This window comes from Nesoenas mayeri (genome assembly GCF_963082525.1).
Source record: "Nesoenas mayeri genome assembly, chromosome: 4".
Lineage (NCBI taxonomy): Eukaryota > Metazoa > Chordata > Aves > Columbiformes > Columbidae > Nesoenas > Nesoenas mayeri.
This window is the reverse complement of record NC_137540.1, coordinates 57939501-57956069: the sequence shown is the minus strand read 5'-3', so window position 1 is coordinate 57956069 and position 16569 is coordinate 57939501.

The window sequence follows — 16569 nt, the reverse complement described above, 5'->3', positions numbered from 1 at the left end:
TTTGCATACAAATGTGTGCAGTGCATGCTACTGAATTCTTACTTTCACATTAAGAATTGCTACCTGTGCAAATAAACAATATGAATCCATGTCTAAAATGCATGTAGTATTAAATTAAATAAAGTAAATGTAACTTGTCATCTGAGTGTTGTGATGTTAATGTTGGAGTTGGAAAAGCTCTCTTTTAATATGAAGTTACTTTTTCATGCTCACGGCTTAGAGGTTATCAACTCAAATACTGTCAATTGAGAAAATAAAGATACTTTTAACTTGCAAGAATGTTTTCTCATTTTCTAGGAAAAACATGAGACCATACATCAGTTCTGCTATCTCTGTCTTTTTTATTCTCTTCATATAAATTTTCTCCATGTTCTTTGTCATGTTAAATAGAGAATAAACTTCTGTTTGTTCTTTTCATATACGAAGATGTAGTCACACATTCCCCATTCATCTTCAGTTAGGTATACAGCTATCTCAGGCGTCTTCTAAACTCCTACCCAGAGTTCCATCAAAGGCCCCATGTTGTAAAATATGTTCCCCTGCAGAGAAGGCCTGAGCATAGCTTCCTCCAGAGCTCATTGGAGCCAGTCCTTACATGAGCCAAACTATTCCCTGAGCCCAATGCCAGGAGTCCTTTTGCTGTGCCCCACACCCCTCGGGAGCACAGTGCTGTGCCTTTGCCAGTTTTCCAGCTTCTCTGATTCAGCAGCTCAGGCTTCAGTTCAGAATCCAAACTCATATCGATGTGTGACGGATTGTCACTACACTGTCACGCTGGCTTGTTGTCTGGTAGTGATCGTACCTTTTTGTGACGTCTTCCAGCTTTTTCCACTGATTTGTTTGCTACCAAAGTTGGAATCAATAATCTGATTTGATTAAGTGTATCTTACTACCTGAAAAAGGATCAGAGTTAAAAAACATAATGGGTGATACAGCCACTGCATTTGCCATAGGACTTTTATCTTTGCTCAATTTACATACATATAGTTGTCATCATTTGTCATACATACCAAATGTATGACAGTGAAATATGACTCCTTCATAGTTTGCACAAAAGTCATCTGAATGGTGATCTAAGACGTAGTGTCAGACAGGGTTATGAGCTTTATATCTGTGATTCTTGTTGTCTTTGTCAGGATAATGTAGTAAGAAACATACTGAACTTTTATAGACTACTAGTAAATTTTTAAGGCTAATTTTTCAAAAGGTAAAGGTGTGGACTCTGTATGATCCCTTCTTATATAAAGAACCAAACTGCTTAACAGGTATGACCTATCGAATGAGAATATTGGGGGAAATTTTGTTCTGGAGAACAAAGAAAATTGAACTTAATATTTGCAAGAAGTGGTTTGTGTGGGTTTTGTCGTTGTTTTTGGGGTTTTTTTAAACTGTTTAACTAGAGACTTTTCTATGACATTTAGTTTTTAAAAAGAGGACATATGTGACAGCTTTTATCCTTAAAGCAAGTATTACCCTCTTTTATCTATGGAGAATGGAGGCATAGAAAGAAAAAGTGATTTGCTAAAGATTAAAGGGTAAATTCCTAAAAGATGCAAGCAGTGTCTCCTCTCCTGAATTCCTGTTTATACCTCAGGATGCTCAGTTTGTGTATTAACCACAAGACCTTATTTCATTTTCAGAACAACACATATAATGCACATCTACCTCTAAAAATGCAGCATGTTGCAGTTTTAAAAATCTGTAAGATCGGGTAGCAATTTAGAAATCATAGTGTTACAAAGCAGTCACAAGGCTCACTAAGGTCACCATGGTGAGGTGATGTGGTTACTGTCACTTTTTAGGGAATTAGAAGTACTTACTAAATAGCAAGGGAGATTCCCTAGAGGCCTGCTGACCCCCCTAATTCCCACCACTCTGTGCAAGTACATGGTGCAGAATCTGAACATTACCGTAACCCATTCCATATTGCGGTTTTTGAATGATATTTTTTCTCGTTTTCAATAGTTTCGAAAATGTTCTAAGTAGGCAGAGATAGAGACTGTAAGGTTCTTGTTTGAACAAGCAGTTCTGCGACTAGCAGAATATGGTCTGTTTTCCTCTGACTTGGTGTCTTGTTATTCGTCTGAACAATCTCTCATCTCCCTTGGGTCCCCTCTGCCTTCCCCACTGGAGTATTTAAACTCCTCTTCCTGACCTCCACCCTCATTTTTCCTGATGGTGGGACAGGGGACCTTATGGTCTGTGGCTCATGTGGACCAACACACGTCTTCAGCTCGTGCTGAGCGCCGCAGCTGCCCCCCCATCAGCCTGGGGTGCCGCTGTGCCAAAGGCTCCCCGGGCTGCATGCAGCTCTTGAGCCGGGTCTTGTATGGACCAGCTGTGGCAGCAAATATCTCAAAGACCTCAGCTGCCTTTTGTGAAATGTTTAAGTTGACTTTTTTGAGACACAATATTTAAGTCAGATTTTCTTGAAACACTGGTAGATGCGCACACACACACACATACACGTATACAGGCATAATGAGGATAGTTGCTTTAAAAATGAGATTAAGATGAGACTTAAAATGAACCAGATCCTCTCCTTAGACTTCAACTCTACTGTTAGATTTTTGTATATTTTTAAAATACATTTTTTAAAATTGCTTTTGCTGAAGATGTATTGTTTTCATGCCCCCCATAATTTCTCATTTTAGTTCCAACAAAATACTGTTTTTCAGATTCTGGCTGATATTTGTATTTTTAATCTCCCTTGCTTAAATAACACTCATTTAAAATATTTTTGGTTAGTATTAAAATGACTGGTTTCTACCTTTCAGCTAGATGCTTCTCTTGTATATGTAAGTCGTATTGATTATTTAATTCTTTAACTTTGGAGACCAGATCAAACCTGTTGATGTCTGTGGTCTATCATTTGACTTGCAAATTCCTAAAATTCCTTTTTCTTTTTTTTGCTGTTATAAGTAATGGCCAGATTTTGATAGTAGAATCATATCTAAATTCATAATTACACCTATTTAAACAGGCTCAGATGAATCTTCAATGGCTCAATTTAGCCAAATTGTTCTTTTTCGTCTGTTCCTCCCTATATGAAATCAATATGAACAGACATTTCTGTTCAAGAACCAATTGTCTCCGTGTTTATACATACAGATTGATTTTTTCTTTTGCTGCTTACCTTAGGATTCTGGCTATGGTCTGTCAAAGGTTTCTTGTAATGTCAAATAGACTGTTTTAAAACACATGAAAGTAAATAGGCTTGTCTAAAAATGCACCCAAGTTATCTTGTTCAGTACTTCCAAAAATATATTGAAACTTAAATCCTGATGGCTGGGTAATGGAACAATTGAATAACTGGAACAGTTTCTACTTTTTAGTGGATTTTTTTTTTGTCATAGTAACAAATTTTATTATGAGAAATCAAGAGAGTATGGAGACCATAAAACAGTTGGGTATCCCAATAAAGGGAAAAGGCTGGAAAGAGACTCCATTTTAAGACAAATTTCTACTTGTTACCAGAAACTAGAAAAAAAAAATGCCCAAGCATATGCCTCTTGCTGTTATCTAACAAATTGTATAGAATTCTTCCAACAAGACTGAAGGAATTTCATTAAACAGAATTGGTGTATAAAGATCAGCTGGGAGAAAGCAATTTAGTGAGCCACTTATTAATAATAAATAAGAGTTTAATTAAAAGATACTGAAATATACTGCAAAACTGTATGGCTCTATCTTCAGTGAGAAAGGGGAAGAGCCTTTTGACATATTTTAAGAAATCGTTGAAGAATTCTGTCCAGTCTTTTAGGTGAGGAAGTGGGGGCGGGCGGGAGGATGCAGCAGGGGTGGCGGAAGCAGCTGGGCTCTTCCTTGTCCCTCCTTTCCCAAAGGCTGCTCCTGTCCATGCCTGGCTGCGGGCGGACGCTGCTGCGCTGCCTGTTTTCATCCCCAAAGCCCAGACAGGAAAGGCAATTAGCTGAGGAGAGCATTTGAGATCAACAGAGCTTTGTGTTTTGTACAGCCAGCCACAGCCGGCTTCCTCCGGCCCCAGAAACTCCCCTCCTGTGCAGCCACTGGGCAGGGAAGGCAGCAGGGCCAGGACCTGGGCTAGGACTGGGGCCAAGAAAGAGCCTGGACCAGGGCCAAGGAAAAGCCAGGACCAGGACTAGGACCAGGGCCAAGGCGAGGTCCCCGGGGGAATGGCCATCAGAGGGAGCATTCGCCAGCCATCCTGTCCTCCTGGGCAGCACCACCAAGAGAACTGTCCCTGTGAATAATTCCCCTTCCAGACAGCCGTATGAACAGTACTGATTTTCAGAAGTGCTGCAGGATAACTGTGGTGTTTTTTGTTGTTGCTGTTTGTTTTGTTTTGCTTTTACAGCTGTTGGATGCAGCATGAGGGGGGAAAAAACCCTTCCGGAGGCTTCAGGCTTTCAGCACAAGGCGATACTTGTTATGAGGGACTGCGTGTCTGTGAACAGTTCTGCAAGAACCACTTATTGTAGTAAATAACCACAGAATAATCTGAAATCTCTAGGATACAGAATAAGCTGTGCTGCTAATTGAAATCACTGAGAGATTTCTTTTTCTTGTACAGTTCATGCTCGGCTTTTTCAATACCTTAACACAGCTATTAAGGCAAGGGAAGATCATTTTGTTCCAGTAATGGAACTGTTGTGCAGTGCTTTAGAACGGGGTTAAAATGCCTCATCTTTGTATTTTTTTAATTAGGCAATTAATAGTATACCTACCAAATTGTGGCCATGCAGGTCAATTACACTTTTGAGAAGCACCTCAGCATACTTGTGTCTTTGCTGATGACAAACAGTGCAGATCTTAATGGGGACAGAATAAAAATATGATTAGAATAGGATGTTTGTCCTGGGTTCACCACACTTTGTAAGACTGCAATACAGAGACAACTGTAACGCAGCCTAACTGTGCTAAATATTGACTGGGGATCAGCCTGAAAATAACTGGAGGGAGGAGCAGTAATACTGCTTTTTGCAAACTGGGAGGTTCACCTGATTCCGTGTATTGTCAGACATTGCTGGGTACAGAAGGTGAACTGCAGGGTCTGTGAGGGAAGACATAGCGAGACCTCTATTTGCCCGTATTTCAGAATCAGTGCATTGTTCTAGATGTTGGGCTACTGGTATGTGCAAACCATTATCTCTAGAGAACTGGTTTTATGGAGGACCATGGTCCTTTGCCAAATGACATTGTGTTTGGCTGAACAGTTTGAACAAATTGTTTCTTTTGGGATTATGACCAAAATAAATGCAATATTGAACAAAGCATTAAAAGCTCACTATTTACGCAAGGCAAAGCATGCGACCAATTTCTGTGTTTTGTTTTAAACAAAAGAAAATCTGTATCATGTTGCTAAGAAGCAAATTGGAATTTGATAGTCAAAGAAAAAAATATTATATTATAGCCATATATCATGTTTTAGTAGGTATCATCTGATAGTTCATTTTATTCAACAGTTGTGCATTCCATGAATGGTATATTTTGTTATTTTTTTCTGAAAAGCTCTATTTAGAGTAGTGATGCTCTTAATTAGCCCAATTATAAGTAGTAAATCAGCACAAATATATGCTGTAAAAAGCAATAATAATTAATTGTGTATCTGTTCAGAATTATTTACTATCTAAATTTCTTTGAAAATGTCTACTGTCACAACGTTTTCCCTTTCCATCTCTTTTTGTAAGTGCTTCTGGGTTACAAAAACATAAACATTGCTTTGAAGCACAGTCTTGGTTCATTAATGTTAACATGAAGTTCTGACTGTGGAAAATTGGCTTGTGAAGAAAGTTTGGGTTGCTTTCGGCATTCACGTTAGTGGTGAAGGAGGTCACTCCATAGTTTCCAATGCAAAGACATATTTAGATATTTAATTTTAGTTTGTGATACATTTGAGATATTTTAACCACAACCAGTTTCTGAAGACACTGCAGTTAACTGACAGGCATGGGAAAGTAGCGTTATCAGTGTTAATACCCCTCACAGTTAACACACAGGCAGGAGAACCTGTCCCCACCTCTGTGTCACTCTCACAAAATACTCCTCCACTATGTGGAAAGTGATTCAAGAAAGGAAGGTCTTGTGGGAAAAGTTGCTCAAATTCTGTATATTATCATCTGCGCAACACCAAAAATGAATAATTTTCAGTTTATATATTTAACAATGTACACTTTCTTCTACTGACTTTATATTACATCTTTAGTCAGCAATAAAAACATATATGTCAATTAAAACATAAAAAGGTGCTTCTGAATTAATTATTTCTAATTTAAAAGCTTGAGTAAGGTTTGTTAATCATATGAAAGAGAAAATGTCTTTTTGATGTGTTAGTATAAATTTTGAAGGTCAAACTTTTACCACTAGATGTTTCTGTTCCGAAGCTTTATCTTCCCCTCTCTTCCTTTTTTGGAATATTCATTATGCTTCCATAGTTTTGTGTTTTCCTGTCTTTGTGAATTACTGGTTACGGCTTAAAGAAAATACAAACTTTTCTGATTAGGACTAAGAAAGATATTGTTTTTAATCTGTTATGAGGAAATCCTGGAAAAACTTTAAAGATTTGACAACAGTCCACTTCTGCATTAGGTGGTGATACGGATAAAGGGTGAGTATTATAGTAGAGAGACAGTTTACAGCGTGTATTTTTTATTTGGGCAGATTATCAATATTCAGACCTGAAAGGCCACAGTTAAAAGATGGAACTAGTAAATGTTTGGGCTTTGCAGGTTAAGAAACACCTAAATAGAGGCTTGAAATCTTAGAAAACCAAATCCATCAAAGACCTTCCTGTCAGTGCAGTCCTCCCACAACAGCGGGGACTGGTGCCCAGGATGTTTTCCTGAACATCTTCTGTCACAGTTCTGAACGCAAACCTGGAGGAAGTGTGTGGAGAAAGGACGAGTGCGTACCTGTTGGGTTGTCAGTGAGAAGGAGAGAACGAGACAGAAGCGGTGAAGTTACAGACACCATAATGAGTGCCAAGTTTCTTAGGCTGGATGGTACCCTATGAGCTCACTCAAAGCCGGAAAAAAACCTGTCTGAAACCATATTGAGCACCTTGGCCTTGAAAGAAGTCACACAAGGCAGTGTGTGTACTAACTGTCAAGCAGGTGATGGAATAGATTCCCATTATTCTCTGCCACTCATAAAACTCCCCCGTACTACTAGGCTTGGGTTGAGGAAGGGGTCAGGATGCTCGCTTGTACAAATAAACTTGTTTTGCATACACTAGATCTTCATGCAGTCTTCTAGAACATAAGAATAGAACGTTTCCAGAGAATGATGAAATCTGGGCAAAGAATTTTTAAAAAATTATCATATGATATGTACAATATGTAAAATAGAAATTTGTGGTGTTGGAGGCTTTACATTTTTTTCTATTTTGTCAGACCTTTCTTGGGCTCTACAAAATGGTAAAAATTTCTTCTCCTGAGGCTGATAAAAATATTGATTTTTTTTTTAAAATAAATTATGGGTTTGGTTTGCTTTTAATAAAAAAGTAAGACTCTCTCTGACATGTAAGGTCTATCTTTGCCTATTGATATGTGATTTTTTTTTTCCATTGAATAAAGGAATTAATATAAATATGTATTTTCCTATTTCAGAAGCAGGAACTGTAATTCTTATGGTTATTCTAGCTGTGTTTTCAACTCAAGGTTAATATTCTTATATCTAAGCAATTCTGAACATTTTTATAAAATCTCAATTTAATCTGTTGTACTTTTATAAATGAAAATATCACCTTTTTTCAGCAACAGACATATGCAATATAAAATGTTATAAAAGAAGTAGCCCTTCATAAATACAATTTTTTTCACAAGTTCCAAACAGTTTAATGAAAAATATTTGCAGTTGAACTGTCCTTTTTGTTCTTTGTAGAATCTACTGAAGATCTCTCAGAAAACTGGACCCAACCCAAGTAAAATGAATACGTTCTCAGTGGAAGTCTAAACAGCTTTTCAGTTTTCTCTGGGCTGAAGTTTTGCCCCTTTTTTGAAAACACCATGGTGAGATTATTAAATGATAAGTGCAGGATAAATGTCTCTCTCCTGAATTCGGTCCAGACATTTAAACAGAGAGATGGTTACTGATACTGCTCAGAAAATTGTTCCAATGAAAACAGGTCAACACCGCATACTCTGCTTTTGGTGAGACTGGGCCATTCAAAGGCAGGGTTATTATGGGACAGACACGACACTCAGTGCTGTAATAAGATTTTAGTGAGAATTAATGCTAGGTATTTTAGCTTTTTATTTCCTTTGTAATATGTGTTTTAAATTTTCACTAGCCCCCTTTTTTTAGCATAAGTTTACAGGTGATCTGTCAGACCTAAAAGGAGGAGTTATTGGAATTTAAGAAGTACACCATGCATTGTGCTCTTTCTAGCTTAAAACTCCCAGGACAAGGCAATCACCTTGCTTTAAGGAACAACACCCACTGTCGTTGTTCACGGTTTGCTGCAGTCGCTCCCTAGTAACTCTGGACAGGTGCCACATCTACCTCAAGCCTTTATAATTCAGGAGATGTTAGCAATCTAATTTTTTGATTTTGTAGCTAACTGCTTCTTGAGCTTGTCCTTCTTTTTTCAGATTACAAAAATACCAGGATTGTGTAGAAGGTACCAGTCCTGGAGTGATATAAAACCTTCCTGTTTTGAAGGATCACAAATCCTGGTTCCAGGTGAAGGGAAACGCCGCCGGTGTTAGCGCAGTTATTCCCACTCGGAATGCATCTTTGGAATCAGGTGCTTCTCTGCATCTCTCCTTAGTCCTTCAAGACCAGTTCTGAAGATACTCTCTGGACTAACTTGAGCTTAAATATAATGGCAAATACCAAATCATAACGAAAGGTTTACCCATTGCTACTGGATGCCTGTTCCAATGCTTACATACTGTAAGTATTTACCTTTCTGTTTGTTTTCTATGTATATCATTTCAGTAAGGCCTATAAGTTATTCAGATTCCTGTGTCCCAAGGACATGAATTAAGACATATGGAAAAGCATCAAGACCACTTTGTGTGGGTCATTCCCTAGTGGATAAGAGACAAATGAACATTCAGTTTCTTTTTTTTCTGGAAGCTGATTTGCCTCTCTTCTCACTCCCTACTCATTTGTGTGTGTGTGTGTGTTTAATGGCAAGACATGTAGAGCAGGATCTAGTTCAACTTACTATAGAAATCTAGCAGTTAAATGGCTAAAATAGTTTTGCAAGGCTTCTTTTATTGTCAATGGAGAGAAACAAGTGTTTAAAAGGAAAAGTTGTCTGACCTAAATGCTTATTTTGCTATGCAATGAACAACCTTCTGGAAATTCCCATTACTGTCTATTGACTCTAAAGGGATCAGGAGTTGACTGTCTCTGATTTATTACAGATGTCTAACTTTTAGTTGAGCTTTTCCCTGTGTTTCCTGTTAACCACCACGAACAGTTTAAAAAGAACTGATAAAACTCATTAAATAGTAGATAAGTAAGTCCTAAACAGGTCATATCAGAGAAACTGACAAACTTCACCAAATACAGAATTTTCTTGTCCCACTCCTAACCAAAACTCTCCCAGTTTCATCATGAAGGCAGAAGGAGGAATAAAAAAGTCCAGATTTGAGGAAGATTGTGAAGGTAATTTAGCTCCACTGCCTGGGGAAGTTTAGTGCATTGCACACAACCCTCCAAGTATCACAACTTGCAAAGCAAACCAGAACAAAATGAGCAGTACATACCGTTTCTCTATATGTAAGCAATGGATGAAATTTCACTCTCCTTTTTTTGTTTGTTTGTTTTTACCTGAGGAATACAGGTGTTTGTAGCGAGTCATAATGCCAAATGACCAAGGTTGTATCTGAAAGCAGGAAGACAGTCTGTTCCAAATGACCTAGTACCAGAGAATATGGCCTCCAATGTTTTTTTCCCTATTACCCAAACCAAAACATAAAAAAAAATGAGACAAAGACTAAATACCTGTTATTTGATTTTCTGAGCAGTAGTTTCCATACCTCCTTCAACTTTCTAGGTGATTTGAGACTAGCTGTCTCTGCCTTTGCAGAATGATCTTATATATTAGGTGCCGTGTCACTCACAGTAGCTGGCAGTATGTGCCATGGAGTTGTGATAGATCCCGAGAGCTCCTGTTTACAGGATGTGCAACTTGCCGGCAGAAATTCCAGGAAACCGTCTGTGTGCTCTGACCTCAGAGCAGCCAGTTCAATCCACCACAAACCACCTGACAATAGAATTGTATCTACACATGATACATGTGCTCACTGGGCTTTTTATTACTATCTGCTAGTCACAGATCATGAGAATATAATTTCCTACTCACTCAAGCTTTGGCCTCAGGTTTACTGACTACTTTTCAATCAACAGCTGCTAAAACTACCAGAACCACACTTGAAGGAAAAGCTGTGGTCACTTCCTTTTTGCTTCTTCAAAGGTCACAAATATTTTTTGTTCTTATCCCAAATTTTTACTTTAAGGGGCAAATTATTTCCATTATAAATAATTAATCCAACAACATTTTAATGACCATGCTCATTCAGGTACAGAGCAGGTCTGTACATTAGGAACTAACAGGGCTTTAGCTCCTTATATAGTCAGAATAAAAATATACTGGAAGTTACTACTCATATAATTTTAATGCAACATTTACTTTCCAGCCACTGAGGAAATTACAACTGATCCCCCAGCACAGCAATACCAGCCTGAATAGGTGGACTCCATCCTGAATAGTTCTTGTTGCAAGTGAGTGGGAACTTTTTTCTCATAGTGAAAACATCCCTAAATGTGCTTCAGGAGACAGACTTCAGTCCTTGCTACAATCATGAGTATATGCTAAATTACTATATCTAAATGATATTTTTTAAAACTGTGAATTTTATTCTATTTTCTTCATCACAGTTGATCGGCATACTTGTTAAAAGATAAAAGCTAGTCATGCACAGTAGTGACTCTTATCACCACTTGACTGTAATTTTTTTCCTTGTTTCCTGTCTATCAGGAAGGGAGGGAATAAGCAGACACGAAGCACTGACTGTCTCTGCTGTAGGTAAGGGTGGATTTAGAGAATTACTGAGATTCAGAGAAAGTGAAAGAAAGAATATTTACATGATGGATTTTTCTTTTATATATATATATATATATATATATATATATATATATTTATCACACATTGAAATTATCTGTAGTTCCTTCCCCCTGAGATAGCCTTTTCCAGTGAGTCATCTCTATACATATCACTTCTGTACTGAAGTGGGTTGAATACTTGCATTACTGAAAGAGAAAGATGGCAAGCAAATTATTTTTAGTGTATGGATTGGTTGTGTAATACTGCTGTGCATTAAACATCAATAAATATTACACTGATAATTTAAAGAGAGTTTGAAATACAAATTAACTGCTTATGACTTTACTGGGGATGTAAAATTGCCACAATAAAAACCTTCTTAGAATTTAATAAGATGCCAGACTGTAGAAGGCCAAGCAATCCATTTTAGCAAAAAAAGTTAAGAGGAATACTCTAAGTAGACCAGATGAGGAGAAGGACTCAATCACATAATGATCTCCAAGACTGTCCCTTCACAGTATTTAACATACTTCTGATCACCTTAATCTGTAATGTATTCATTTCCACAAGTGTTTTTGTGTTACTCTCAAATGTCTTTTAGCTGTCAAAACATATAACAAGCCATCACTTCATTGTAATCTAACTGACATGCCAAATAATATTCAGTCAAACAGCAAGGTTTTCCCCCTCCATCACCAGCAAGATTGTGTCCAGGTAAGCTGGTTGGCTCTTGCTGCAGATTCCAGAAGTCATAGTGCTGCCTGAAATATTTTACTCACTCATTCTGCTTTTGTTTTCCTTCAGATTTGGTATGTCCAGATGTGCCTTCAGATCTTGTCTAAACAGTTTGAGTCTTTATTTATTTTTGAAATAAACAACATCCAACCACAATCTGCCTACCCATCATCTTCTAGCTGGATTGCCATCTTTGTTCCCATAAAGAACTCAACAAATTGGAAAAAAGCATAAGTAAGTCTTCCATGCAAAGAGCAGCTGCAGCTGCAATGAACGTTTGCTGAATAATTAGTATTTTTCAATACTTTTTTTCCTATTTGTACTTTGCTTTTTAAGTTTTATAGGAGAAAATCCTCTGCAATACTAGTTTGAATACTAGTTTGAACTCTACAATACTGATTGAAAAAACATCTAAAATTAGGAGACATAATCAAAAAGTTCTTTGCAGATCTAAAGCCCTAGTTTACAGTTGATGTCTGCTCCTTCCCACTGATTGAAAGACATTTTGTCATTTTATCAGCATTATAGCTTACTACCAGGCAATTTGCTCATTTGAGAGATACCTAGACACTTGGTCATCGATAAGAAGATCATAAAAACTAATACTCTCATCAGTTAAGGAAAATGTTTTAAGTAATTTCCATTCTTTCAGTTCCAATTTCATTACTGGACCAAGATAACATCTATGGTCCACAGTTTCGTTGTCCATTAAGGGCTGGGAACACAGGAGCACTTAAAATACTGAGTACTGTTTCCTCTTGAGCTGATGGCTTTCCCTTCTCAAAACATAAACTCCAGAAACAACTGAGAAAGGGTTCCAAGACTGATCCTCTCATCTTGGCAAATATAAAGCCTATAAAATTCCACCTCCAGTCAGCATGTGAAATCAGAGAACTAGAAGGTTGCAATGAGTACTTTTTTTTTTTTTTTAAATAATTTGGGTACAGATGAAAGTAACATACCTAATCAAGATAAGATACTTGAATTTTACTCTCAAGCCTTTTCAAAATGATAGTTTCTTTTCACAGCATTTGTAGAATCAAATGCTTTTGGGACAACTTACTAACATTCTGGTGGTCATTGCTCATTTGAACTTAGATTAACTTACTGTTAGTTTGTATTTGCATTGTTCATTAAGAAATAAATCTGATTGTATTAATTTCTACCTGATATTTTGCTTATTTCTAAATCTTCTTTTATGTTATGTGCCCTCCAAGCATTTTTTCAGGTTGTGCTTGCTTTCCGTCTTGCCCACCAGGTTTCTTTCTCATCTGTTATTATCAGCCTATTTCTGTGCCTGATTATAATTTTCCTTCTTGAGTCCTCACATCTGTCCAGAGCATTCCCAGTTTGTAGTTTGGAGAGGCTGTAAACAGCACCACATAGAAGTAAAAGGTTGTTTTGTTTGACTTTTTGCATGTGTGTGTTGTTGTTTTCTTTATTTTTTATTGGGGGGGGGGAGGGGGTTTTGGGTTTGGTTTTGTTTTGTTTTGTTTTCCTTTATTCTACTGTTCAAAGCTGCTATGGGGTTTTAGGATCGGCAAAATATATGTATGGGAAAGAACTGTGGACATGAAACGAGTCTGAAAATTATTTCATCTCCCTTTTTCTTTTTAGATAAATCAACGTGCACAGAAATGCTTGGTGGATGATAAAATTGCTGACAGAAATGGCAACTCAAAGTAGTAAAATACACATTACATTAAAAAAAGATTAACTTTCTATGAAAGGATGGAAGATGGGACTCAAAAAAAGCATCTCAGGTTATCCATACAGCAAAGTACACTCAGAAAATTTGACCAAGACTGTTCAAGTCCATTAATACTGAGCAGGACTAATGACTAGAAGTAAAATAAATGTCTTAACTCCAGGCTGTGAGACTGCTTCGCTCTCTGCAAAATGATAAACATATGCACTTGTGGGAAATACTATTGCAATGCTCTGTCAACAAGGTAGCACATACCAGTGCCAGACCTTCAGAGGGGAAGGTGGTTTCATTGAAATGAGAACTTGCAAGGAAACACCTGTAGCTCTTGTTCACACCTTGGTGCCATCATGCAGAGGAGCACCAGGATGTGTGTCCAGCACATCTGTACAGCCATGGCAGCAGTGTCAGGCTGCCCGTCCAGCTCTGCGGTGCCCATGTCCAGACGTTAGGTCCAGCATCCATTGCAATTACATGGGGGTGAAGTGACGCCAGCTGTGAAGTCCTCCTCATGTCTCTTGGGTTCTTCTTGGGCTGGCACCCATGCACAGATTTTGGATATGCTTCTTTGTAGCCTTGAGCAGCTGATAGTGATCAGTACCTCCATCCTGTCCCACCTCTGCGAGTCACTGGGATTTCTTCACTTCTCTTTTTCTCCAGAACAGGGTCTCTTGTGTACCCAGATGTGGTGGGGGCCTGGTGCTATTAGTGCAGACCATGCTGAGAATCTTTTGCTGCAGTGTGCTCCCTCTGATGCCCCCATGCCCAGATGTTACCCCTCATTCTCCATTCACACGAATTCCAGCCTTTCTGTTACAGCTCTCTATACCCAGAAGTAGAAAAAAAACAATCTAAATAATTTTCGTGACAAGCATACTAACCATAAGAACCCCAGGCTCTGCTGCTCAATGGGGTAGGTGGCCTAGTGATGAAAGACCAGGGAAAAAGCTGAGATATTCAACACCCGTTTTACCTTGTTCTTTATGAGCAAGTTCAGCCCTCAGGCCTCACAGATCTCTATACCTAGTGGCAAAAGTTAGAGGAGGACATTACTACCAATTGTAAAGGAAGCTTGAATTAGGGCCATTTTAGCAAATTAGATATTTACAAGTGCTTAGGGCTGGACAGGAAGTGCTTGTGAAGCTGCTGAGGAAGCTGGCTAATGTCATTGTGCTTATCCCTATCACCTTTGAAAGGCTGTGGCAATCAGATGGGATTTCCAGTTAGTGGAAAAAAAAATGTCACATCTAACATCAAAGCAATGTGTGGGAAACTACAGGACAGTCATCCTCAACTGGTCTCTCTCTCAGAGAAGATAATGAAGTAAATCTTTCTGTAAAAGCCATTTCCGAGACAACAAAGGACAAGAAGCTTGTTTGGAAAAAACAGCACAGTTTTACCTACATTATTGCCTTCTATGATGACATGGTTTGCCCTATGGTTGAGGTGATAAGAGCAGCACACATTGACTTTGTCAAGGTTTTTACCACAGTATCCATAGAATATTTGTAGCCCAGTAGTGGAGTTATGGACTGAGTAAGTGGGCAAGGTGCGTGGAAAAAGGGTCTGAATCACTCTACTCAAAAGCTAGTGTTCAATGATCCAAAATGAAACTGGGATGTGGTTATGAGTGGTGTTCCTCAGGGCTGAGTAGGGAGGTTAAACTGGATGACCTCTAGAGGTCCTAAATTATTTTGTGATTCTGTGATCAAGCCTTGCAGGGCCTCCAGCAGTATTGGGTCATTTAGGTTTCTGTGGATTAATGGGTTAGGCTGCAGCCCAGGTACCTTCCTCCTGAGCTTGTACAGCTGAGTCTGTGTGATGTGAAGCAGCAGTGCATCAAGACGTTGCCATTTCATACACTACTTCTCACCGTGAGATCTGCTGAGATGTCCTGACCAGCAGTGACCTCCTCCCAAATCCAGAACACAAGCATTGCTTGAAAACAATCCATTCCATGCTGCCTGACTTGGGGACTTGAAAGCACAAAGTGAAAATGAACCGACTTTGCAGGAGGACTTTTAACAAGGATCATTTTCTACTCCAGGCCCACAGCATTTTCACTGAAGTGCTCCCTGTGAGTGCCCCCATCTCACAGCTATTCTGACATACGGCTTTTCGCTATAGGACTCACGCAGTCTGTATCTTTACATCCCAGTGGGTCTCAGTTATAACAGTTCACACTCATCCAAGAAACTTGCCTCTGTCAGGTACCCTTTATGAATACCTCTCTCTTTGTATTTTAAAATTAACTATTTAATTAGCAGCTGGTTTCTTTGTTTCCATTTGGGGAATTTTACTCTGCTCCAGCTCCCCTCCCTGAAGTTAAACAACATTGAACAAGCTTTCGTAAGGTGCAGGCACTTCATTGTTCTCTTTGCACAAGATATGGTCAGTTACTGTTGCTCTTTAAAGGCTGTTGTATTCAACAACAGAAATTATAAGGCTATGCACAGACTTCACAACGCAAAAGAAATTGTTGGGTTTAGGCACATTTTCCAAATCTTCATATGTTATATGACTACTTAAAGGTTTTGTGGTGTTGTTTCAGCCGGGATGGAGTATGCACATTAACTATGTTGCTAGACAAATTATTTCCTGCTGCATTTAGCAGTGCTACAGCAAGCTGGCTTTCTGGATTCTGCTGACCCGGGGAAGCAGCTAGTGCCGCTCCATTTTATTCTACTGTGTCTTGTGGCCTTTGCAAAGCACATAAAGGCTTTTCTCAGGACCCTTTCAAAACATTACTGTTATTTCTTAGGTTATTTCTTATTTCTTTCGCAATAGTTAAGAGTGAATATAATGTTTATATAGCTTTTTGCCATCCATGGTACCTTACCTACCTTACCTACCATGGTGTATCTGAGAGAATAGATTCGATTTTGTCTTTAAAAGCTGTGTTATTCTTGGTTGACTCGAGACAGACTGGTTGGAAATCCCACAAATTTGGACTGGACAAAGCATGATACAGATTTTATTCCTGTTCACTGGCTTAAGTGGCAGAAGTTTTTGGGTGTTTCTCTTTTAGTTGTTTTGCCAAGGTCCTAAACACAATTAAATCAGGGGTTAGTCTCTGTGAGTGCTTAGTTTG